The sequence below is a fragment of the Loxodonta africana genome, chromosome 20 (assembly GCF_030014295.1).
Source record: "Loxodonta africana isolate mLoxAfr1 chromosome 20, mLoxAfr1.hap2, whole genome shotgun sequence".
NCBI lineage: Eukaryota > Metazoa > Chordata > Mammalia > Proboscidea > Elephantidae > Loxodonta > Loxodonta africana.
Window position 1 is genome coordinate 14,153,404 of NC_087361.1, and position 27,484 is coordinate 14,180,887.

Genomic DNA, 27,484 nt, shown 5'->3' on the forward strand with positions numbered 1-27,484 from the left:
TATTTTTACACAAATAAGCGCACCGTCTCCTTTTGTTTGCCCACCTTGCCCTTCCTCCTGAGGTATTTTTGTAAGTGTGGCATGCTAATTTTTTTTTTTTTTTTTTACAGCAACATGTAAAAAAATACCTTGAAGCAGGGAGGGTGAAGTTGGCAAACAGATAGAAGACGCACATTATTTGTGTGAAAATATAATACTATACATTTTACCAACCAATTCTGGTATCTTAGGCACATCTGTAAGCAAAATCGCTCTTAAAAGAAATAATCTGTTCCGAATTTGTTGAGCTAGCATCTGATGTATAAAAACTACCCGTGGTAACAGTCACCTCACCTTGCACTGAATGATGTTTGGAACACTTCGCTGAAATAAAAATGTGACTTCGATGCTTTTGAATAGGTATCAGAGGAGTAGTCTGTTGTGTTGGGGAAGAGAAAGGTATTAAATATATCTAGTAGAAATAAGATAAAATGGTAATAAATTTAGGAAAAACATTATCAGGCCAATGAGTCCTTGTGGAGAAACATACAAAAGAAGTAGGAGGAAACAATGAAATGTAACATTCTTAGATGGGAGGTCAAGAACATGGATGTGACCTAAAACGAGTTAAAGGACCAGTTCGACATTACACTGGTTACCGTGCCAACAGAAATGATATTATAATGAGAAACCCACAAGTCAATGAAATAAGCAGTAACTTCCTGTTGTATGCTGTTTAGTTGATTGCAACTCATAGTGACCCTACAGGACAGAGTAGAGCTGCCCCGTAGGGTTTCCAAGGCGGTAATTATAATCTTTACAGAGGCGGACTGCCAATCTTTCTCCCGCAGAGCGGCTAGGGAGTTAGAACTGCCGACATTTCGGTCAGCGGTCAAGCTCTGAACCACTGTGCCACTGGGGCTCTAAGCAGTAACTAGGTGGTACAAATTGTTAATATGCTTGACTGCTAACCAATATACTGGGAGTTTGAGTCCTCCCAGAGGCACCTTGGAAGAAAGGCCTGGGGACCTACTTCCAAAAAAATCAGCCATTGAAAACCCCAAGAAGCACAGTTCTACTCTGACACACACGGGGTCACAATGAGTCTGAATTGACTCCATGGCAACTGGTTAGATGTACTAAAGGTGCTCCAAGCTTCGCCTTGGAGAATGTCCGAGAAAGGGTTCCTACAGCAAAAGTTAAGATCACGAGGGAAGGAATCTGGACTCCAAAAAGGGTTTAAACTGGCTTCTATATTTCAGGATATCTTGGATATTGCAGTCCTGCCCAATTCCCTCTGGCTTCAGTGTGGAAAATGTGAACAAATACATTTGTGGATTCCCATTGCATCACCTGTTGTACCAATTGCCTTGGCTGAATGGATGAGACACTGGTCTGGGAAGGGTCGGGTTTATTCTCTTGGTGTTTGTTGGAGTGAGCCTGGAGCAACAGTAGCAGACTAGAGCTAAGACTGATGTCCTTGCTCCTTGTTATTTTCAGAAGGGTGAAGCCTGCTCACAGGAGGAAGGAGAGTAGTGGGTCAGCTAATACTACTATAGCCAAGACCCTGTCTCTGCAAGCTGTGTTTCCTCCATGTAGCTGTTACACTGGCAACACTTGGTGGCTAATGCAGCATTTATTACATTCTTTTATCTCTGGTTAAATCCTTTCAACTGTTATTATTAATTGTTCTCTTAATAACCATAAAGAGAAAATATGGTTAACTACTTTACCAGTCCCTTAAAAAATGCAACTATTCTATATGTTGAAAGATGCCCTATTTGTGCTTAAATTATGGGATGGTTTGGCATGACAGCTAACATTCACAGAGGACTTACTATTTGCCAGGTACTGTTCAAAGAGCTTTCCTTTGATTAATTCAGTTAATCCTCAGCAATATTCCCCTGGAGTGGCAGCTAGTATCATCATCACTGTGACAAAGAAACCAAGGCAGAAAGTGTTTAAATAACATGCCAAAGTCCCACAGCCAGTGTCTTAGACTGGGTTCTCCAGAGAAGCATCTATCTCTGTATGTTATGTATCTTATCTAATCTAATCTACCTACCTACCTACCTATCATCTATCTATCTGTCTGTCTGTCTATCTATCTAATCTAATCTATCTCATCTATCCATCTATCTATCTATCGACTTATCTCAAGGAAATGGCTCATGCTGTCGTGGCGGCTGGGAAGTCCTAAAGTCCATGGGTCAGGCACTGGCTGGAGACTTCTCCTGACTCACGTGATTGCAGGGGCTGATGAACCCAGATTTGGCAGGTTAGATGAGAGGCTGCTGGCTCACAGGGCTGCATAAGCTGAGGAATCCCAAGGTCAGCAGATCAGGTGATAGGCTGCTGGTTCAAGTCCCCAGAACCGGACATCAGGTGATGATGAGCCAGAAATAGGATTCAGAGCAAGCAAGCAAGCTTTGCCAGAACATCCATATATATATTGGATGCAGGCCACACCCATAAGGAGACTCCTCTTACAAATGATTGGCTGATCACGTCAGATCACATAATGGAGGATGACTACATCATTACACAATTTCCAAATTGCAGCATTACATAACTGCCAAACTACATCATTACATAACTGCAAACCACTGAGAATCATGGCCCAGTCAAACCGACGCACAATCTTAACCATCACAGCCAGTAAGTAGCAGGGAATTTGTCTCTAGGGTCTAGGCACTTAACTAGTATACAATATCACCTCTTTGAATAGGTACTTTAAATATAGACCCTCATACATATACTCTGTAAACCCTGGTGGCGTAGTGGTTAAGAGGTACGGATGCTAACCAAAAGGTCGGCAGTTCGAATCCACCAAGCACTCCTTGGAAACCCTATGAGACAGTCCTACTCTGTCCTATAGGGTCGCTATGAGTCAGAATCGACTCGACAGCAATGGGTTACATATACACTTTCCATATTCATGCCCATCCATGAGGACTGAATTTGGAATTCTTATACAAATGCTGTTGTGCTTTTTATAGCCATTCAACTGCCAGATTAAAACCCAGCCTTATTTGAGAATACAGTAAAACTTCATTTATTTAATCATTTTTGTACACCTCTTATGTGCAAAGAACTCTACTAGGAGCTGGAATAAAGAAAAATAAGACGCAGTCCCTAATTTACTGAAAACCTTAAAGACCAAAAAAAAAAAAAAAGAAGACCAAAGACTGAATAAATCCTCTTGCACAAAGCTCCTCTTAAGTCCAGTTAGGTGTGGAGAGAATTTTGGAATGTTAGGGTTTCGTTGGCTCTGGTAGGTCATGACTATCGGACCTGAGAAGGAGGAGGTGTACTCATCCCGCAGGAAGAAGAAAGTGCCAGGTCAGCGAAAGAGACAACTACTCTTCAGGCCAAACCTCCAACTGTCAGGAGTAAATGCATGGTTACCTGGGGAGGCAGGGCAGAGTGGAAGGTGACCAAGTGGCTGAGCTGGCTGGTCCCTGGGTGATAGACTTTCTGAAGAAGCGGTAGAACCTGTTGCTGGGTGCACAAAACCAAGCTGACTGGGTTCAAATCCCAGCATTGGACTTTATTGTCTATGTGACCTCAACAACAACAACAACGAGAAAACAGTTGCTGTCGGACTGATTGTGATTTGTGGCAACCCCTTGTGTGTAGAGTGGAACTGTACTCCACAGGGTTTTCAAGACCTTTTGGAAACAGACTTTTAGGCCTTTCCTCTGATGTACTTCTGGGTGGGTGGAACAGCCAACTTTTCATTTAGTAGTCAAGCGCTTAATTATTTATGCTACCCAGGGACTCCTTATGTGACTTTAGGGAAGTTCTTTTTTTTTTAACCTTTTCGTGCCTCACTTTCCTCCTCTGTAAAATGAGAACAATAATAATACTTTATAGGGCTTTTGTGCAAATTAAAAAGTAAATATATGTAAAACCTTTAGAACAGTGCCTGACAAAGAGTAAGTACCATTTAAGTATTAGCGAAACACCGGTGGTACAGTGGTTAAGTGCCACGGCTGCTAACCAAAGGGCTGGCAGTTTGAATCCGCCAGGCGCTCCTTGGAAACTCTATGGGGCAGTTCGACTCTGTCCTATAGGGTAGCTGTGAGTCAGAATCTACTCGATGGCACCGGGTTTGGTTTGGTTTTTATTATTATTGCTGTTATTATCACTGATAGAGGCAGGAAAGGATCTCAGGGGCTTAGACAGGCAGGGGCTCACAGCCACCCTCACTTGGAACAAATGTAATCCCAAGAAACTCTTCCCTCCCTCAAATCTTTCAGAATGTATTTCTCTGCCTCCTGCCTGTTTCATCCTCTAAAGAAATTTATGACAGTGAAATATGTGCTTGTACTCCCTCCTCTTAATTAAAGTTATTTCCAGGTTAGATAATAACGCATTGTTAATGGTGACTCCTTCAGAATATTTAACAGGCTCTGCTTCTCCATTGGCTTTGGATCATTTGAAACTGGAAGAGGAAATCAGAGGAGTAGACACGCAATTCTAAGAGCAAATTGCATAATCCTCACTGACATCCAGTCCTGCCCTATGTGAAGCTACGTATCTGGTGCCTCTTGTTCCAGATTTTCCTCTGAGATGCCTTTCACTGCTCCCTGATAGCTATGGATGAAAGGTGTCCAGTGAATAAGATCGATTCTCACTTAACCATGTTAACAAAAGGGGACATTAATTCCAAGTACCACCCAGATCAGGCCAAGAGGTGCCTCTGCTCTGGACTCCACAGTGGAGGGCTCCGCTCTGGCCTTCCTCTAGCCTGCCTCCCCCAACCACTGTGGGATGAGAAGCCGTTCAGAGCCTGCGTCCTTTGAGACCGTGCTCTGGATACATAAACCAATTGCTGTCAAGTCGATCCCGACTCATAATGACCCTACAGGAGAGAGTAGAATTGCCCCACAGGATTTCAAAGCTGGTGGATTTGAACTGCCGATCTTTTGGTTAGCAGCTGAGCTCTTAACCACTGCACGATCAGGGCTCCTCTGGATACACAGGGCCCTGAAATTCCCTACCCAAATGACCTTGAGCCTCTTTTTTTTTGGAGCCTGCAAAGGCTTTTTCTCGGGGTCTGACATTCTGAGGTGGACTGCATCAGTGGGATGTGCACCCCTGGGCTCAATGTGGGCCAGAAAGCTGGTGTTTGCTAGGCATTGAGGATGGAACTTGGCTGTGTGGACCACGTGGTCGGCATGGCTGTGGAGCTGGTTGTGATGCATTGCAGAGCTGAGGGTGGGAACAAAAGAACGAGGGGCAGGCGGATCTCCCTGCACCACTGCACTCTGGTGCAGAACTCCAAGGAATCTGAGAATTCTAAACCCAAACCTGGCTTTCCAGGTCATTGTATAGTCATATTTGCCAAGGTGGAGAAATACAGCATATTCTATTTAACAGTTTATTTTCTTGATTTATAAATTTTAAATATTTAGGTATATGGTTTGTGGGCCTTCAGGTGTACTTTTGCCCAAAGCACCACAAATGTCAGGAGCAGGTCTGATTACACACACACACACACACACACACACACACCCCCCATGCCAAAATGTCCATGACTTTCTTTGCTGACACATAAGTGCCCAAGAAATAGAGATGAGAATTCAAAATCAAGAGCAGAGAAATAACCAAATACCTGCGATGACTATCTGTTAGCATTTTTTATTCTTTCCTTATCTTGCAGATGAGATTTCTGGGATGGGAAATCCTATCCTAATTAATACATCAAAACCAGTAATGGGCAGGAGAAAGGAAGGCGCTCCAGTTCCGGGTCAGGCCCTTCCTCGCCTCCGTCGGCCTGACCGGCCTCAGCCATGGCGAGTGGTAGTGGCCCTGGGGCGGCCTCAGCGGCAGCCAATCTGACTGCGGTGAGGGAGACCATGGACGGCTGCTGAAAATATGACAAGCTGACTTTCTGAAGAAATCTTGATATATGTCCAGCTTTGCAAGAGTATTTGAAGATTGCCTTGTAGTCAAGAATGTAGGATGAAATTACCGCATGCAGCAGTGTGGAAACATTTTCCTCTTTAAAAGAATTACAGAACCATAGCTTTATAAATGAGTGGAAAGTGGCTCATGGAGAGAACTATCAGATCGGTTCACGTCACATCTTCTTCTTTTTTTTTTTTTTAACAGCCCTAATGCATTGGCATCGCCGTATATCGCATTTATGTATCCCTTATTTATAGCTCTGATAGCTTTAATTTCCTAAACAGTCTGTCTATCAGATGTGCACTTCTGCAGTGTGTGGTTGAAAGCATGGTAGAACCCATCAGTAGTGATGAAGTAGTTATGACTTGTTGACATTTCCATTATAAACTTTAATTTTGAATTGTTTATGAATAATAACTGTGGATTTATGTTGTATTCAGCTGAAAGTTGACAGAATTTCAGCCACCATTTGTGAATTTTTATTTAGATTCATTATGTATATCATATTCCTGTTTTTCTGTGTGAGCATGAAAAACATTTCTTATAATCTGCCCTTTAACAAAGAGTGTTTAGTTTTTTAAACATAAAGTTTGGCTGGCAGTTAATGTGAACCAGATCACTTTTGTATTGAAAAATAAAACTTTTAGAGACTTAGATTTTAAAAGTAATGACAGTGTTCAACTTAGTATTGCTTGTAGTTTGAATCATTTAAATCTAATGAAGATATTAGTTGAGAATGTTTCTCTAAGTTTTATACTCTGTAAATAAAGGCCTAAAAAAAGGTATAAAATGAAACATACCCAACTTGCAAAATTCGTTTTTACTTTTATTACATGAAAGTAATTTGAGTGCTTACCTAATAAATCTTGAGTGGTTATCTCATAAATCATTAGGTAGGAAGTGTCTTTCAGACCAAAAAAATGTTACTTTTTTTCCTGAAGAAATAAGGGTTTCTAGTCATTAAACTGGAGCCCTGGTGGCAGAGTGGTTAAGAGCTTGGCTGCTAACCAAAAGATTGGCCGTTGGAATCCACCAGCTTCTCCTTGAAAATTCTATGGGACAGTTCTGCTCTGTCCTAAAGGGTTGCTATGAGTCAGAATCGACTCAGTGGCAACAGGTTTTTTTTTTTTTTAAGTCATTAAACATAAACTGAATAATCAAGTGTTCTATATGAGCAATCATAATTATGTCTTTCTAAGATCAATTCCGTGTGTCATTATTTTTACCCTGAATGTTTTAACTAACCAAAGTGAGCATTAAAAATAAATTTTAGAAAAAGTTTTTGTTTCCGCAACAGAATCTCAATGGCATATTTTTCCTGAAACTAATATGGTCTTAATCTGATATTATTGTTTCTTAAGTTTTAGATTTGTTTAAGCTTGTGTTTCTGTAGTTAATGATGGGACAAGCCTTCACTCTTTAGTTGTAGTTTTTGTTCTTTTAGACATGATGAAGTGATTTTAATAAGCCTTAGTAGTATTTGAATAGCAATATTCTCTACAGTTGTTTTAAGAATTGCATCATTTGGTCATTCTGACTTTTTAAACACACGACATCTTTATCAAGTGCACTGCAAAGTCTATTATTGGCGTAACTGGTAGACAATAATAACTTGTGATGATAAATCATTTGATTCATAATAAAAACTGCAAATACTGCATGTTATTTATAAAATAAAAATCACTTTCATTAAGCTCATAAAATAAAGCAAAGTTTATATATAGTTTTAGGCCATAAGAGCTGATAGTTTTATTTATGACTTTGTAGATTAAGTTATTTATGTATGGAACAAAGCAGGAAAATGTATTGAGAAAGAGTTATGTTTACAGAGGACTTCTCTAATGTGTTACATTTCTAAAGTGTAAACATATATTTTTAATGCATACTTCAGTAATAGTAAAGGAAATCAAAGTAATGATATAATTGCCATGTTGTGCATGTTATCAACAACAACAACAAAATAAAACCATTCTGGTGGTACTGGCATGCAAAAACAAACAAACAAAAACCGGTAATGGGACCGTTTCACTGGATGAAAAAGCAAAAGAAAGCAGGGGGAGAATCCCCAGAGACTGACTCTACCAAACGCGGTACGTACCTGCTCTCTGCCAGCCAAGGCTGTGGTGTCTGAGAATTATTGCTGGAATATCTAGAATGCTTAATAAAAATTCCAGGAAACTTGGGGGCTTCTGGGCAGCAGATGTGCAATTAAGAGGAAAGAAATATTTCCTCTTCCGTGAAAGTCACAAGTACAAAGGACAAGGTGTTCACAAGGTGGCAGCTAGGTATGACAGGGTGAGTCTGTTTTCTTCTTTACAGCTTCCTTGTATTCTAAATCTCTGAAGCTAAAGCTTATTGGGGAGAGGAGAGAAACCTCTTTCTCCTCCCGTTAGAGCCATGGGGAAGATTGCTTCTGTCCTACATCGTCTGCTTAGCGCGCACACAAACTGCGCACCCCTCCTGTCCTGGTTGAACGTAGGCTGCCAGTTTATTCCTGTACACGTGCAAGGAGGTGAGAACTGCAGCTAGGGTAGAAGAAACTTAATTTTAGAAATCAGGTTCTTTCCATTTGGATTCCAACCCCCGTGGATCAATTTGGGATAAGTTAACCCCATCCTCTCCATTTACAATCATTGTGTCCTCTGACAAATCACTGAATCTCAATAAGCTTCCGCTTCTCCAGATGTGCAACGGGAATAACAACACTCTGCCTCACAATAAAAAAAAAAAAAAAAGGAAATCCTATGGACCACGATGGTCTCTTCTCATTGTACCTGGAGTCTTCATGAGTCAAGGGCTGACCTGATGGCAGCCAACGACGACTACCTCACTAAACGGGGGCATCGGTGGTTCAGCAACACAGTTTTTGCTTTCCATGTGGAGGCCTCGTTCGATTCCTGGCCGAGGCATCTCATGCTCAGCGAGCATCTGTCTGTTAGTGTGAGCTTGTGTGTTGTTATGATGCTGAACAGGTTTCAGCAGAGCTTCCAGACCAAGACAGACTAAGAAGAAAGGCCCAGTGATCTAGTTCTGAAAATCAGCTATGTAAACCCTACGGGTCACAACAGCGCAACCTGCAACAGATCGTGGGGTGGCGCAGGACCAGGCAGCATTTCCTTCTGTTGTGCATGGGGTCGCTATGAGTCAGGAGCTGACTCGACAGCAGCTAACAACCACCACCGCCTCAGAGTTACCGTAAAAATTGCCAGCACAGGGCCTGCTTCACGGTAAATTATACTTGCTAAATGTTTGCAGCCTCTCCAAACTCGATGCGGTCTTTTTTAAGAAATGGTGTACATTTAAGTCAGATATACCATTTCATCTTTTTATCTGAATAAAAATTTCTCCCTGTCCCTCTCGGCAAAGTCATTCAAGCATCGTCTCCACAGACGTGTTGGGGGTATAGCTTGGAGAGGAAGTCTACGGGATGGCTAGAAGGAGACTAGAGGATGTTGTTTGACTGGTTTCTGCCTCTTTTCCAAGGAACTCCTGAGTTAAAAATGCATCTGGCTCCCATTTTCTGCAGAATTTTGCTTATTTGAAATGTCCAAGAAATCAATTGATACGACTTCAAACAGACTGGGTTTTGTTGTCCGTGTAAAAGCCCAAACCCGTTTGTGTCACTCCCACGTCTGGACTTCGCAAGCGGCCAGTTCCCTTCGTATCCTTGTGGAGGATTTCTTTTTGGCGGCTTACCCTCTGCACTGAGCCAAGTGTCAGGCTGGGAATTGCGGCAATAAATCTCTGTGAGTCTTCATATTTGGAATTTCTCCTGTTGCTTCTGATAAAGAAATGACAGAGCTTTTCAGCTTTACACATGAACCTCATAGAGAAACTGGTAATCCAAATCATGTTTTGCTCATAAATGGGAGAACAAAAAGGACCCAAACCTGGCTTTGAGTTAACCCTGATGATTTTGAGGGCTTCGGTGATGAGGATAGAAATTATCTTTGTTTTTGACCAGATTGCACTTGGAATTTTTTAGTATGAAAACAAATTCCTCTCTATCTTTTTTAAATATCCTGACTAAATCTTTCTCAAGGGGTGGGGGATGGCAAAATTCTTCCACGGTAAAGGCCTCAGCAAAGATCTTTGCCTTCCTGTAGTAAGAACGACCTCGTGACTGCTTACACCCCTTCCTCTACGCCATCTCCTCGTCCACTTTGGCATTTCCAAGTTTCCTATGGCCCTTCCATGGCTGACTGCAATGAATGTCATCGGTGCTCAGCAATTCCTCAAAAAGTGGAAAGGATTTTCCATAATCTACACACACACACACACACACACACACACACATGCTCTGAGATGACTAATGACACTAACCCAGGTCTGGCCAACTCTTTGCATGATCACAGCAAAAAGACATTCTTGAATAAAAACAAGGAAAACAGCTTAGAAAGATTTTTTCTTTTTAAGCTTCTAGCTGATTTTGAGTATTTTCCAGCCAACAACATCACCTCAACACTTACTGTCTGGCATTTCAGTGGAAGTGGTAAAACTTGTTTGGAACAGAAAGCTTCATTCAGCAGCGATTCCTAGGCCCTAGTTCTTCTTCGCCTGAAACCCACGGTCATTAAGAGGAGGAGAGTGACCTTCTTTGCCTGAAACCCACGGTCATTAAGAGGAGGAGAGTGACCTTCTTCGCCTGAAACCCACGGTCATTAAGAGGAGGAGAGTGACCTTCTTCGCCTGAAACCCACGGTCATTAAGAGGAGGAGAGTGACCTTCTTCGCCTGAAACCCACGGTCATTAAGAGGAGGAGAGTGACCTTCTTCGCCTGAAACCCACGGTCATTAAGAGGAGGAGAGTGACCTTCTTCGCCTGAAACCCACGGTCATTAAGAGGAGGAGAGTGACCTTCTTCGCCTGAAACCCACGGTCATTAAGAGGAGGAGAGTGACCTTCTTCGCCTGAAACCCACGGTCATTAAGAGGAGGAGAGTGACCTTCTTCGCCTGAAACCCACGGTCATTAAGAGGAGGAGAGTGACCTTCTTCGCCTGAAACCCACGGTCATTAAGAGGAGGAGAGTGACCTTCTTCGCCTGAAACCCACGGTCATTAAGAGGAGGAGAGTGACCTTCTTCGCCTGAAACCCACGGTCATTAAGAGGAGGAGAGTGACCTTCTTCGCCTGAAACCCACGGTCATTAAGAGGAGGAGAGTGACCTTCTTCGCCTGAAACCCACGGTCATTAAGAGGAGGAGAGTGACCTTCTTCGCCTGAAACCCACGGTCATTAAGAGGAGGAGAGTGACCTTCTTCGCCTGAAACCCACGGTCATTAAGAGGAGGAGAGTGACCTTCTTCGCCTGAAACCCACGGTCATTAAGAGGAGGAGAGTGACCTTCTTCGCCTGAAACCCACGGTCATTAAGAGGAGGAGAGTGACCTTCTTCGCCTGAAACCCACGGTCATTAAGAGGAGGAGAGTGACCTTCTTCGCCTGAAACCCACAGTCATTAAGAGGAGGAGAGTGACCTGATCACCAGGGGTAGGAAGACGCTGGGAGTTTGGTTTGTATTGCTATGACCTCAGCTGGCAAGCAGCCCTTTTTCCAGAAATCACGGTTTTAGGGCATACCATATGAAGAAAAGAAAAAAAAAAAAATACCATATGAGAAACCCATTTAATAGGAAATTTTTTTTTCCCCTCTTTTTCCAACTCGACAGCAATGGGTTTTCGAAGTCCCTGATCATCAGCTCTTGATTATGATTTTTTGGCAGTGGCAACACAATCAATGATTCTGACACATCCGTCATTTGGAGTGAACTCCAAATTCTATCTGATCTTCGTGCCTTTGGAACAACTGACTTTCACTGATTTAACTAGCTCTTTTGGTGTCGTGCAGATACAGCCTTTTGAACTCGTAAAGCAGAGTCACTGTGTGGCTAACAAAAATGCTGGCTAATCTAAAAATCATGTACATTTGGTTTGGGGATGTGTTTTTTACTAACGTTTGAACATGAGTGTGTCTGATGTCCTGAAGCTCATTTCAAACAAAATATTGAAGCCATAGGGTGAAAACCCTATGCAGAGTTCCCATTTTAACCCTTATTTAGTTCTCCCTTTCCTCCTGTTTATGTTAGGACTTGGGACAGAGTAGATAAGGAAATAACTTTGAGGGCATTTTTGGGTTAAAAGTCTTTGTTTTTTTTATTCTTATCACTGATACATTATGGAAGCTCTGAGAGAACTACAAAATGCTATAGCAAGTACAACTCCTTTAGTTTGCATTTACTAATGCATTTGTTAATGCATCCATTTAACAAACATTTCCGCAGTGTCTGCCAGAGTCAGGCACTGGCCGTGCCTTGGCAACCATAAAGGAAACAGCAGAACTGCCCCATAGGGTTTCTTAGGAGCACCTGGGGGATTCGAACTGCTGACCTTTTGGTTAGCAGCTGTAGCACTTAACCACTACACCACCTGGGTTTGTATCTTAGTGGTGGAAGTCAGATGATAGGCTAAACGAGATAATTTTAGAAAGTAAAGTGCTATAAAGAAAAGGAGCAGAGTCATGGGAAGGGGCGAGGATTGATGTTACTTTAGCTAGGTGGTCAGGGAGGGTCACCTGAGGAGGTGACAGCTGAATGTAACAAAGGAGCCAGCCATGTGAAACTTCTGGACAGTGTGCAGGCTGCGCACCCAGCAAGTGCCAAGCCTAATAACAGTCCTGATTTCTAACCTAAAGGTTGGCAGTTCAAACCCACCCAGCAGCACTGCGAAAGAGACCTGATCTGCTTCCATAAAGATTACAGCGGTTCTATTCTGTAACACATGGGGTCACCATGAGTTGGAATTGACTTGATGGCTATATATATAAATATACACACATATATATGTATATATTTTATCGTGAGGATTAAATAAATTAACATATGTAGAGTGTTTAGAACAGGGCCCAGCAACCATAAATGCTCACCGCTCTTCATTTCTCAAATATTCACTGAGCATCTACCATGTACCAGCCTCAGTGCTTGGTCCTGGTAATTCAGAGTTGAGTGTAGGGTCCTGGCCTCAGGCGCTCACTTCAGACTCCAGTTCAGAGTTTCTCAATGTGTGGTTTACAGACCATCTGCAACGGACTCACTGGTCTTCCATGTTAAATATCAAAACAACAACCAAACCCAGTGCCCTCAAGTCGATTCCGACTCATAGCGGCCCTATAGGACAGAGTAGAACTGCCCCATAGAGTTTCCAAGGAGCGCCTGGCGGATTTGAACTGTCGACCCTTTGATTAGCAGCCATAGCACTTAACCACTATGCCACCAGGGTTTCCTCCATGTTAAATAAGTGGGTTAATTTCCTTCCCAGGGAGTTTAGGGTAGGCTTTGGGTGGAGACTAGAAATCTGCATTTCCTACAAACTTGCCCCAGTTGATTTTTATCTGCACTAAAGTTTGAAAGTCACTGTCCTAATTAATACACTGTGACTAAAACTGTGGTTCTTTCCATTACAGTATATAGTATCGCATCAAATGTAAGCAATTGCCCCACTGCAAAGAACACTTCATGATACTCAGGAGTAGCTCTGTCTGGTTCATGAAGCCATAAATATCACAGAACTATGGCTCATAATTAACATCCTGCAATCCTTAGGCCTAACTTTTTGTTAACATCCTGCAATCCTTAGGCCTAACTTTTTGTTGGTCCTCAGCTGGCTGGGGATGTTGTGTGTTTTGGATTAACTAGCTTTTAGCAATGGCTTGAAGTTCTGCCTGATTCTCTTAAGTGTCATTTAAAACCTGCCAAAGGGTGAGGGGAAGCTTTTACCTTTTAGGAAGAATGTGCCAACCACTATTTACCAAAGGCTCTTGCATTCTGGAAGAAGTTCTACTTGTAAGTAGATTAGCTTTACCAAAATTTCTCCCTTGGGGTCCTCCCCATACCTATTTTTAAAATGTAATGTCACCGAAAAGGGAGATGAGAAAGACTTACTATCTCTCCTTGGCTTTCAACTTGAATGTATCCTATTCATTTTCTCATTTTAGAATGACTTTTTATACACATTCTAAAAGGTCTTAAATCCAAAGAACTCAAAGAATGTTGGAAACAAGGACAGATTTATACTGAGCTACTTGTTACTTGAGGATGAGTGATAACATTTTCTAAGATCTAGACCAGATTCCAGGCCAGCCTATGCAGTGCAAGGGTGAGGATTGTTTTCCCACCAAATGCCTTCCTAAAGGGAGCTTGGTCTGGGAACAGAATGTATTCCATCCCATTTCTTTTTCATTTCGCATTCTTCCCTCTTTGCTGGTGTCCATCCATAGCTACCCAATAGCTATGGGCAGATAAAGTGATGGTGATGAACAGGAGGTCAGAACAGATTATTGAGCTGATGTAAGTTGGATTCTTCAACATAGATCTTAGAATCTTAGAATTGACAGAGAGGTTAAAAGAAGCCAGCTTTGGGGGTTGACAGCCTACCACCTTTTCATTTATTTGCTTAACATTCTGGTTGGCAGTGTCACCCAATGAAGAGTATGAAGAATGGATGAGAAATGTAAACCATATAAAAACTGGTGGAACCCAAGACGAAGATCTGCTAATGCTCAGTCAGTGAATGACAGAAGTATGTAGGGCAACAGAGCCTCAAATGAAACACCAGAGAAAGAGAGTGGTGTTAGATGCAAGCTGCTCCTCTGAGAAAAAAAGTTTCTTCTGAATTTTTTATTAGGTTTCAACTGACAACGTAGCTTTTTGTATAAAAAGAAACAGAAGGAAAAGATTCCTTTCCATATTATATTTTTCCCTTAGATTTATCAATTTAACCAAACTTTCCTTTATTCATTCATTCAACAAACATTTACTGAGTGCTAAGTATGTGCGCTTGGCACAGTTCTAAGTGCTGGTGACACAGCAAAAAATGAGACAGAAAGATCTTGACCTTACAGAGTTTATATTCCATTAGAACTTTCTCTCTTCTTCATCTCAAAAAATGATCATAGCTAATTAGTATCCATCAGACAAAGCTAAAATGTTGAAAAGGAGTCCTTCTCTGTAAAAGTAGGGACTGACAAAGGAACCACATTTTCTTGGAATTTACTCTGCCTTCAGTTTTCTCGGCATATGAGTCAAATAGTTTCTGTGTCCATCATTGTCATTTATATAGTTCTGGCTCTGTGCCTGATTTGGGCTAACTATGCCCCAGTGTCTCCTTGCTCTTATCAATCATGCTTGGGTAGTGATGGCACTGTCCCCGTATCTTTGAGGCCAAGGATTATAGCTCAGTACTACACAGCTTTCTGGACATTCGAGATTCCAAGCCCCACCACAAAAGAGCCACTGGATTATAAAGAAAGCACATTTCTACCCCATTTCCACTGTAACATTTCCCTCTCGAGAGTATAAATCTCAGGCAGATGTTTAACATTCGTTTGAACTGAACCGTGGACTTTCACCTTGTACTTCTTAAAAGAGTAGAGGGTTTAAGCTTCCATTACTCATATTTATAAACATGTCCTAACCAGAAGGCATGGTTTTCTAATTCTTTAGTCCTGGGTCTTTGAGACTATTTTACATAAGCACATTTTGAAATACCCCACCAGATCAGGGCGACTGTCGGCTTCAGGATTCTGTCTGCGAGTAAGTACCATGCGGTAGCAGAACATCGCTGCTGCTAGACATGGCTTTTCCTCAAAGAGGTGGTGGCATATTACAGGGATGCTCGAATTAAACATTCTTTTCAATTTCAAAAATTGATTCTGAAATCAAAATAATTAGTACAGTTATACAGTTATAAGTTTCAGAAGACTAATTGTACCACGGGCTCTCCTGTTTTGGCGAGTGGTCTTACTGTATTTATCCATTTCTCAGGCTCTTTCTCACACATCCAGCGCATTGGCAAGTTTTGTGGTCTCTCCCATAAAAATGTATCCTGAGTCACTATCACTGTGGCACCATCAATTTTTCCTGCACCACCGCAATAGTCACTTAACTGGATGGAGTCCCTGCCTCCACTCTTGTCCCCAGTCCATTCTCTCAGAGCAGCCAGCATGATGGCTTAAAGATGTGCAGATGAGGCCCCAACACTCCTCTGCTCAAAACGCTCCATGGCTCCCTGCCCCAGTTAGTGTAAACTCTGGACTTCTGGCCACAGCCTCAAGGCCAGCTTGATCTGGCCCCTGCCCTCTTCTTTGACACCAGCTCCTTAGTAGCTGTGCTCCGGTCACAGTGGTCTTATTATCCCGGTAACAAACCAAGCTGACACCCAACCCTGGGGCTTCACATTGGCTGTTCCCTCTGCCCGAAATGCCTTCTAGATCTTTGCACAGCTTTGCCTCTTTCAGCCTCTGGTCAAACAGCACCTTCTTAGAGAGGTCTGCCTTGACCATCCAATTTAGAGCAGCCCCCATCATTCTCAAACGTTACCTTACTTTGTTTTTCTTCATAATCAGACCTTTTATTACACATTTGCTTGCTTTCTTGTTTACTGTCTTCTCCCCAACTAGATGGAATGCACGCGCTGTGTACCATGCCATTCTTGGCTTCGTTCACTGCACAATTCCCAGCACCTAAAATGGTGCCAGGCACACAACAGATTTTCGATAAGTATTTGCTGAGTGAATTCATACAGAGTTTTGATTATCTTTTAAAAGATTAGTCTAACTAATCTTTTACTTCTACCATATTTGCACCTTCTTTCTAACTCAAGTACCAAGGGCAATCATCTTGCATCAGGATTTTACTGTTAAATTATAATTGTGGGGCAAGTAGAGGCTTAATATCTGCGCCATGTGGAGCTTCAGTCATTCACTTATTTGTTCAAATTGGTTAAAATTTCTGTGCGTGAATTTCCTTCACTTCTCAAATAGAGTTGATCATGAAACTCACCTAGCCTAAATTGGGGTTTTCTGTGATGATTAAATATAGGCAAATACTTGGAATAACATAAAGAAATCTATTAAAATGAGATACCGATATTTTTCTCTACTATATTTTAATTATTACCCTTTAATCTTTTAGCTCTATGTGTTTATCTTCCTTCATTACCATGAATTTTTATACCACTGGCTCTTAGCACAACACTGTACACGCACACATGCAAAGAAACCACTAGTACTTTGGTCTGATAACCAACTTGTAGTGTTTGATTGGTTTTTAACATGCTTATTGAGGTAAGAAGTGTGTTGGTAACTGAGAAGTTTTAGATAAGAGGCTAAAAGAATTATCAGGAAACTACTTTTTAAATCTCCAGAGAGCTCTGATACAAAAGGCCGGAGTGAAGGCAGTGGAACCGGAACCAAGTGACAAAGATGTGACTTTCCCACAGGGATCCTTTGGTAAGGACTCTTGGGAGGCAGAGGGGAGGCAGGGGTGCAGGGCTCAGGAGCACAAGCCAAGGACAACATCCTGGAAGAGAACCAAAACACGGATCTCCCAGGCAGAGCTTTTTACTCCTCATGCAGATGCAAGCATGTTACTGTTCACTGCTAGCACTTCTGGACAACGGACCTAGGATCAAACCTGCACTCTGGCTTTGTCACCTCTCTTTGCACTGGACAGACAATTTGGGGAAACCCATGATGACGACTGCCCCTGCTTTCTCTGTTTGCTCTCAGGATCACATTCGCTGGCCAATTCAAGCAATTACGCTAAAATTTAATATGGCCTTGAAGAACTCCCAAACTATGTAAATTACTTTTTTTTTTTCTATTTTATAGATGGAAAAAGAGGAGCCCAGAGAGGTTAAGTGACTTGTTCAAGGTTGCATGGCCAGTTGGAAATTGTTTCCAAGCTTAGTTGATTCCAAGTCTGTTTGAATCCAAGTCTGGCGCCCTTTCCATTGTATTCCAGTGGCTTCATGAAGGTAAAAACATTCCCTTTATTATTGCACGTGAGCATATTTCATTTGAAAGCATCAGAAAAGTATGCATTGCTTCAGTGTGTATTTTATAAAATTTTGCAGACCCATCCCTAGGAACTGATAACGACTTATGGGTACCAATTGTTTCAGCAACTATATTTTAAGTCACTGATATAAGAGAGGCTGGCTACTGTAACATCCCTCCAAGGTTCAAATCCCGGCTCTGCAACCTCAGGTGAGTTTCTTTATGTTATTCCAGGTAATTGTTTTGTACCTTTGCAGTTATATAACTTGTCGGTAAAATGGTATGAAGGTCCTTGGGTGGTGCAAATGGTGTCCTCTTAGCTACTAACAGAAAGGTTGGTGGTTCAAGCCCACCCAGCTATGCTGCAGAAGAAAGGCCTGGCGATCCGTTTCCTAAAGATTATAGCAAAGAACTCAGTTCTACTCTGTAACAGATGTGGTCTCCATGAGTCAGAATCAACTCCATGGCAATGATTTGCTTGCTGTGAATAACCTAACATATATCGTGTTTTAGAACAGTGCCTAAGCATTAAGTGCTATATAAGTGTTTATTTTCACAGTACTGAGATACCAATGCAGATAAGGCCAGAAGACATTAGAGCTTATTCTTAGAGTTTCCCATCTTGAACATAGTTTTATAAAAAGGCAATTTCCAAATGGAAGCATCATTTCGCTCTGTAGTCTCTCCATGCAGTAATTTGAACCCATCACTAGATGGCGACAATGATTCATGTGACTGCGGCTTCAGCAGGTTAGAACAGATGGGTCAAACCCAGGAATCAGTGTCTTCCGTGCCCTGTGGCATCATGAACACAGGCTTCCCCACAAGGTGGGCCTTTAACAAAAGCATTGCATCAACAAAATTTGTTTTCTGAGGCTGCTCCGGGGCTCCCACAGGTGACCAGTTCTCCTGATGGCAGCCTCCAGCCTACCGTGAATTTTCACATCAGGAGTGCTCTCAGCCAGGTGACAGCCAGTAGTGTCATGATCCTGAATCAGTCAGATTAATCAAAGTGGGGTCCCACCCCCCTGTAGCCTCAGCATCAACTGGGAACTTGTTAGAAATGCAAATTCTTGGGCCCCATCCCAGGCCTAACCTGGGAAATGGGTGAGCCACCTAAGTCAGACGTGGAGATTAGGAAAGACAACCAAGAGGAAGGAGCTTCAGGGTTAAACTTCAGGCGATGAGTAGGAGGTCTCCAGGTGGAGAAGAGACACAGAACATTTGGAAAGAGGGAGCAGCATGTACCAGGGCATGGAGCCATGGAACAGTGGGACACCACAAGGGTTTGGTCTGGTTGAGAAGGCGTACTGGAGGAGGTAGCATATTATAAATAACAATAGCATTACTACTACAACTAATAACTGACATCTATTGAATGTTAACTATGGACCACTCACTTTACTGAGCATTTTACTATTATTCATTGATTTAGGAGTCCCTGGGTGGGTGGTACAAGTGGTTAAGCTCTCGGTTACTAATTGAAAAGTTGGCAGTTCGAATCCACCCAGAGGCATCTCCCAGGGAAAAAAGGCCTGGCGATTTGCTTCTGAAGGACCACAGCCACTGAGAACCCTGTGGGACACAGCTCTACTCCGACACACATGGGGTGAGCTGGAATTGACTCGATGGCAACTAGTTTACTAACTGATTTAATCCATAAACAAGTTTGCAAGAGTCTACTCTTATCCCTAGGAGTCCTGGTGGTACAGTGGCTAAGCGCTCGGCTGCTGACAGAAAGGTCAGTGGTTTGAACCCACCAACCACTCTGCAGGAGAAAGATAACGGAAGATAGTCTGCTTCCATAAAGATTACAGCCTTGGAAACCCCACTCTGTCCTATAGGGTGGGCACACAAGAACTCCTATCTCTATTTCACGGATGATAGTAGACATGGATATACTATTCTATTTTCCTTAAAATCAAGTGTTACTATTCCCATTTCTTAGATAGCCATTGAACTTAGAAAAAAGAGCTTTATTATTTACTTGTGCCAGAACCATCTCCATGATATGAAGTAAGTATGTATTTGTGGGGACGAGGACTATGTCCTTAATACATATAATTTTTTATAAGCATTTTTTTTTTAATGCATAAAGTCAGGAGAAGTTTTACATCCTTTCTTTTTTCACTTAAGGAATGTTGCATTACTCTTTGGTCTATTAGCAACTTTGGAAATAGTCAATTTCTCATGACAATAGATGATTTGTGTCTGAAAAGTGGCAAGGAACGTACATTTCAATTATCTGACTCACTGAAGGAGGGAAGCTGAGTAATGGGTGAGTGATCTGGTCTGAAATCATTGCCTTTGGTATATTCATGTGAATGTAACTGTACTTTTCACAGTCAGTATCAGCACCTTTCCTTCCTAGTATAGGAGCATCTACAACCAAACTAAAAATTCAAGTTATAATTAAAGGTCTATTAGGATTTGAAACACCTAGTTCTTCCTAGATAACCTTCTGGAAGTTATTGGATTCTTTGGGACAGTTTTGAGTGATTTCACTTTTTGAGTAAATAGTTTTGGTTTTCTCATCTGCAAAATATTGGTATCAGATGAGATAATGTAGAAGCTCTGACAATCTGTGAATTTATGACTTAATGATCAAGTGGCACCATGAACTCATTTCAGTTTTCTTTGTACACAGTAAAATTTTTGTGTTGTTTTTATAAAAGAAGTTATCAGACCAAGTATTTCTCCATGGTTTTTAAAATGGTACTCCTGAAGCAGCTTTACATCTACTTTCTAGGATCACTCTGCCCCTAACCAGCTCAAAGACACGATTATATGATACATTCACACACGACTTTTGCACATCTAGGTAAGCACGAACATTAAGAACTTGGCAATGAGTTGTACATTTTATTTCAGAATGTCTTCTTAAAATTAATATATAATTAGCTTATCTAGATAACTTTTAAACTCCACTTTCAAAGATAAGGAGCCTTGGTGGTGCAGTGGTTAAGTACTTGGCTGCTAATCAAAAGGTTTGCATTTAGAACCCACCCAGTGGGTCCGAGCGAGAAAGACCTAGCAATCTGCTCCTCTGAAGACTGATGCACAACTGGACCAATGAGCAACATCATGATGAACGGAGAAAAGATTGAAGTTGTCAAGGATTTCATTTTACTTGGATCCACAATCAACAGCCACGGAAGCAGCAGTCAAGAAATCAAAAGACACATTGCATTGGGTAAATCTGCTGCAAAGGACCTCTTTAAAGTGTCGGGGAGCAAAGATGTCACCTTGAAGACTAAGGTGCGCCTGACCCAAGCTGTGGTGTTTTCAATCGCATCATATGCATGTGAAAGCTGGACAATGAATAAGGAAGACTGAAGAAGAGTTGACGCCTTTGAATTGTGGTGTTGGCAAAGAATATTGAATATACCAGGGACTGCCAAAAGAACGAACAAATCTGTCTTGGACGAAGTGCGGCCAGAATGCTCCTTAGAGGCAAGGATGGCGAGACTGCGTGTTACATACTTTGGACGTGTTGTCAGGAGGGATGAGTCCCTGGAGAAGGACATCATGCTTGGCAGAGTACAGGGTCAGCGGAAAAGAGGAAGACTCTCAACGAGGTGGATTGACATAGTGGCTGCAACAATGGGCTTAAGCATAACAACGATTGTGAGGATGGCGCAGGACCGGGCAGTATTTCGTTCTGTTGTGCATAGGGTCGCTATGAGTCGGAACCGAACTGACGGCACCTAACAACCACAACAACGAAGATTGTTGTTGCTGTGTGCCACCTAGAAAACCCAATAGGGCAGTTCTACTCTCTCTCATCGGGTCTCTGTGACGCAAAAATCAACTCGACAGCACCTAACAGCAATAGCAACAACTTTCAAAGAAAACGTATTATGACTATCGTATAAAAAGTTATAAAACTTTTGATTTTAGCTGTTTGGTTATTTTTAGTGCCATTTTGATTTAGGTCCTCTTTGTTTTCATCCCTCCTTGTTCCTGAAAATATTTTCGTAATTTCAGCTCGCTTTATTCAAAAACCCAACCAAAAACCCATTGCCATAGAACAGAGTAGAACTGCCCCCTAGAGTTTCCAAGGAGCACCTGGTGGATTCGAACTGCTGACCTTTGGGTTAGCAGCCATAGCACTTAACCACTATGCCGCCACGGTTTCCATTTTTATTCAAAGTGGGTATAATATACAAAGTGAAGCAAACTTCTAAAATTTATACTACATAGTTTTTGTTTTTACCCGAGAGCTTTGTTTTATAAACAATAAGTAAATTTTAACACACTGGTGGAAGATGCTATAAAGATATTTACTGCAACATAAAGAAACCCTTTAGAAAGTGAACTCCCTCTTAATATAATCTTTTTTAAGTATGCATCTTCAAATGCATGTTCACAAGCCTACCAATGTGTACACTCTTTGAGGGCAGAGCCCCTATTTCATTGCTCAGTATTCTCTCAGTATCTAGAACTCTTCTTGGTCCATTGTATGTGCTAGATAAATACTTGTTGAGGGGAAGTGAATAATATGGAATCAATATCAAAAACCCTAATTCTATCACAGTAGGTTGCATTGTGATTTAAATAGCATCATACTGAGAGGTAGTGATGGTGGAGGGCTTTGGTCCTACTCCTGGTTGCTAACTTTTTAAAGTCCTTTGATGAATGAGGTAATTTTAGTCCACCTCTTAGCAGAGTGCTTAACCCAAATATTAAATTCTAAATAGGTGTTACCGTTTATTGATTACGGTTATTTTTTGTTGTTGTTAGGTACTGTGAAGTCCATTCAGACTCATAGCGACCCTAGGCACAACAGAACAAAACACTGCCTGGTCCTGTGCCATCCTCACAATTGTTGCTCTGCTTGAGCCCATTGTTGCAGCCACTATACCAATCCATCTCACGGAGGGTCTTCCTTTTTTTTGCTGACCAGAATGATGTCCTTCTACAGGGACTGGTCCTTCCTGCTAACACGTCCAAAGTACATGAGATGAAGTCTCGCCATCTTTGCTTCTAAGGAGCATTCTGGCTGTACTTCTTCCAAGGCAGATTTGTTCATTTTTCTAGCAGTTCAATATTCTTTGTCAACACTGTAATTCAAAGGCATCAATTCTTCTTTGGTATTCTTTATACATTATCCAGCTTTCGCATGCACACGAGATGGCTGAAAACACCACGGCACACCTTAGTCCTTAAAGTGACGTCTTTGCTTTTTAACATTTTAAGGAGGTCTTTTGCAGCAAATTTGCCCAATTATTTTTTTTTTACTAATGTATATATATTTTCTAAATAAGAACCTATTTTTACTGAGGAGTTTCAGTTAGATTTTTTTCAAAAGAGCAGTGAGCTGCTTTAGGGGTTATATATAAAATACCTTGAAGACTTGGTGGGGCAAGAACTATATATTACGAGACACTTACACATAATTATTATCTTACATTGCCTAACAGTCCAATGATATATTTACTCATAATGATTAATGGGAGCATGTTTTTAAAATAGGGTTCACTGCAGAGCCATAAATATAGAGTTGTTCTTTCTATGACACTTTTCCTCTAAGCCTTTCAAGCCTTGAGCAAGTATAAAATGAACCCATTTAATGAATGAGCAATTTGAGGCATCAACCGGTTAAGTCTGACTTTTTCTCTGCATGTGGCAGATGTCTGAGAACAAATGAGTCATTGCTGCTAATCTACGCTGCTCTATGTTTCACAGTATCTTTGGAAATTGCTCTCAGCCACACGGAGACAGGTGCACAAACAACAGAGATTGCCCACCACTGGCATCTGATATCAGTACTGTGGACACAGCACAACGGGATCCTCTAGTCCATCACTGTCCAGTAGATATAAAATGGGAGCCACGTATGTAACCCTACATTTTCTAGTTGTTGTTGTGTTGTGTGCTGTTGAGTCTATTCTGCCTCATAGTGATCCTGTAGAACAGAGTAGAGCTGCCCCATATGGCTTCCTAGGTTGTAATCTTTATAGGAGCAAATCACCAGGTCTTTTCTGCCTCAGAGCTGCTGGTAGGTTCGAACCACTGACCTTTCTGTTAGCAGCCGAACACTTAATCATAGTGCCACCAGGGATCCTTACATTTTCTAGTAGCCACATTTAAAAAAAGTAAAACAAAACAGATAAAAATTTTAATAGTATATATTTTTTAACTCAGTATACTGAAAACATTATCATTTCAACATGCAACAAATATGAGAAAGTATTAGTGAGATATTTTACATTCTTTTTTCATACGAAGTTTTAGAAATCTGGCTTGTATTTTACACTCACAACGCATCTCAATTGGGACTAGTCACGTTTCAAGTGCTTGCTATAGATTGAATTGTGTCCCCCCAGAATGATTCCCAGTATTGTGTGGTTGTCTGCCATTTCGTGGTCTGGTGTGATTATCCTGTGTTGTAAATCCTAAAACCTCTAGATGTTAATGCGGCAGGAATACAGACAGTTATGTTAATGAGGTAGGACTCAATCTACTGGATTAGGTTGTATATTACTTTTGAGATATAAAAGAGAGAATTGAGCAGAGAGAAGAGGGACCTCATACCACCAAGTAAGTAGTGCCAGGAGGAGTGTGTCCTTTGGACCCAGGGTCCCTGCACTGAGAATCTGCTAGACCAGGGAAATATTGATGACAAGGACACTCCCCCAGAGCTAACAGAGAGAGAAAGCCTTCCCCTGGAGCTGGCACCCGGAATTCAGACTTCTAGCCTACTAGACTGTGCGTGAATAAATTTCTGTTTGTTAAAACCATCCACTTGTGGAACTTCTGTTATTATAGCAGCCCTAGATGGCTTAGACAGTGCTCAATAATCACCCGTGGCTAATGGCTGCCCTACTGGACAGCATGGCTCTAGTCATTCCCCATTTGCCTCTATTTAGGCAACGGAGAAGGCAGGTCGGTGTAGAGGAAAGAAGACAAAGACCAGCCCAGGATCATGTTCCTGGCTCTGACATTTGATATTAATGTGACTGTGAGCAAGTGATTTAATTTCTCTGAGTCTCAAATTCCTAGTCTTCATCACGGGGGTTGTTAATAACTGCCATAACTCCTCTCTGGAAGATTAAGATATTGTATGTGAAAGTGCTGTTAGATCATAAAGCCCATACACATGTAAGGCATTATTACTCTTTTTAATGTAGATTTACTCTCATGACTTGCCCAAGGCCACATTCCAAGTTGGTAGGAGAATCAAGGATAGAATCTGAGGCTTCTGGACTTGCAGCCATCTGCTTCAACTAAAGGTTGTTCATACCAAGCTAGCTTTAAAAAAAAAAAGAACTTTTCATTAAAAAAAAGTAAAATTTGGGAACTAGAAGAGTAGTAAATTCCAGATTAAATATTAGGGTCTTCTTGGTCACTGTCATAATGTTCTGCAGTAAAAATATATATAGACAATATATGTGTACTCAGAATTACAGCCACCAAGGATTGGACTTTATTGCTGTCATATAAAAACTCATATTCTTCAAAGTTTCAAAGAACTTCTAAATTGAACTGTGGTTTGCCCAGTCTATTTATCTACAAGATGTGGTACAACCACAAGGAAGTCCTTCTGCAGCGTGCCTGATTAATAAAACATATATGAATCAGTTCAGGCAGTTTTCCAGGGCTATTTTTGGTTACAGAGGTAGCTCATTAATGCCCATGTGTGAAACACCTCCTCTTCACTGTGAATCCAAGAGACACATGAATCTCTGAACGGAAAGTGGAATCGTTCAGTTCAATCTGCAGTACTTAGTGCCTATTGTGTGTAAGGCACGTTTGATATTTTAATGAACAAAGGGAATTTGTTTCTGTGATAACTTCACTTAGAGATGTATGTTACTTAATTTGAGGAAAATATGGAATCTAACAATATGTCTGATATCTGATTCAGGACTCTATTTCCAGAAGGTAAACAGATGATCAGAAAGGAAGCTCCAGATTATTTAAAAAAAAAGTTACACCTCTCCTTTTGCAGGGCACACAGAACTAGTTATCATAATCTATTTCCATTTCCCTAATTGTCTGTGTGGAGCCCTGATGGTGCTATACTTGAGAGCTATGGCTACTAACCAAAAGGTCGGCAGTTCAAATCCACCAGGCACTCCTTGGAAACCCTATGGGACAGTTCTACCCTGTCCTAGAGGGTCACTATGAATCGGAATTGACTCTGCAGCAACAGGTTTTAATTGTATGTGTATCATGGTTTTTGTATTTAAAAGGTTTTTGTCATTTTATACATTTGTTTAAAATGAATTTCTTCACAGAATTTTAAAACCACGTAAAATATTTAGAGTTTTATACTAGGTGAAATTTTTACTGAGAAAAAGACATACATTCAAAAAGCTCTTTTTTCTTTTTTGACAAGAATGCCTTCTTAAAAATGGCTTTCAGCTGGTTATTTTTATTAGAAAACTATCCTGTGTAAGTTTCCGTCCTGCTGGAATTGACAGCCATGTTGAATTAAAGCAATTTTTATTTTCACTTGCTGAATCACTGCTGTTGACCATTGAATGAAATAGTTTATTGAGTAACCTTTACATTTTAACGCTTTTGCACCCTAGTTTAAAAACAGAGTTTAATTTTTTAAAAGCCCAATAAAGTATCTTTTCCGTATTTCCACCATAACTTTACCAGCAGTTCTTCTCCTCTGCCCTGTCATAACCACCTTCTGCCTTTTAATGATTTAGTTTAACATTATTATTGTAATTTTTACTGGGTGAGCCCATCGAGGCCCTTCGCAGCCAGATTTTGTTACAAGAACTCCAGAAGCTGAGCCTGTCCTTGGTTGTAACAATTGTAAAGTTTCTCTGGATTGAGTTCAGAGCCTTACCCTGACGTTATGAACGTAACCCGAGCCTTGCCTCCTGCACCAGCTTCTCCAAAATACTTTACCGGCTTGAGTCCTCTAACCTGTTGCTTAGCTGAGCATATATTTTTCATTCAATGATTTTGCAGTACAAACATTTCATTTGGATAACGTCTAGCTTTGATGGAATCCACCCAAAATAACTAGTGGTACCTACAGGAAAAATATACCATAGGAAAATCCTTAACGTATTTGCATGTCTTCAGGAGCTCAGAGTGCATTCATTCCAGACAGAATGGTCACATGGCCTTCACTATAGGGCTACATGCTGGGCTTTTCTTTTTGTACAGATGAGCCTTCATCAAGAACTCAGAAATCTGAGGAATCTTAATTATTCATCCTTTCAAGTACGAAATCAAACTAAATAGACTATAGAGTCATTGTGTTATCACATACTGGGAAATATTGAGTTGCCTGTCCAAAAGTCACACTTAAGACCAGGCAACGGTCTTAACTATAGGAGGGCTGTGGATACTATGAGATAATGTCTGCTTGTCAGAAATGGATAGTATGATTTTTTTTCCATCAAAGTTCGAAAGTTAATGATGTACTCTATATTTTTATTGCATCTAGTGAGGGATCAATCAAGCCGTAAAAAGGTCTCTGGCATGCTGTTATTATTATTAGATTTTACTGTGGATATATTCAATATCACATGGGAATAAAACCATATTTGTTACATGGTGCTCTGTTTCTTACATCCTAGATCGCCTTTAGGAACATTTTGTACACGTCACTTCAGTCATATGAAAGGAATCATTTCTTCATTACAGCTCATAACTTAAAACTATAAAATACGAGCCAGAAAAAAAAAAAAAAAGTTGGCCCAATTAAGAGAAATCTGATCATGGTACAAAAGCACATATGGACATGACTGGGAGATGATAAGATTATTTTAATTTTCCCATTTGCACTTG

General features: G+C 41.1%; 1 protein-coding gene across 4 annotated transcripts in view; it reads right to left on the bottom strand.

Moving 5' to 3' along the window:
• The window catches only part of COL8A1 (collagen type VIII alpha 1 chain), a 184,312-nt gene that overhangs the window by 50,683 nt on the left and 106,145 nt on the right, over positions 1–27,484 (bottom strand). The window lies entirely within an intron of this gene.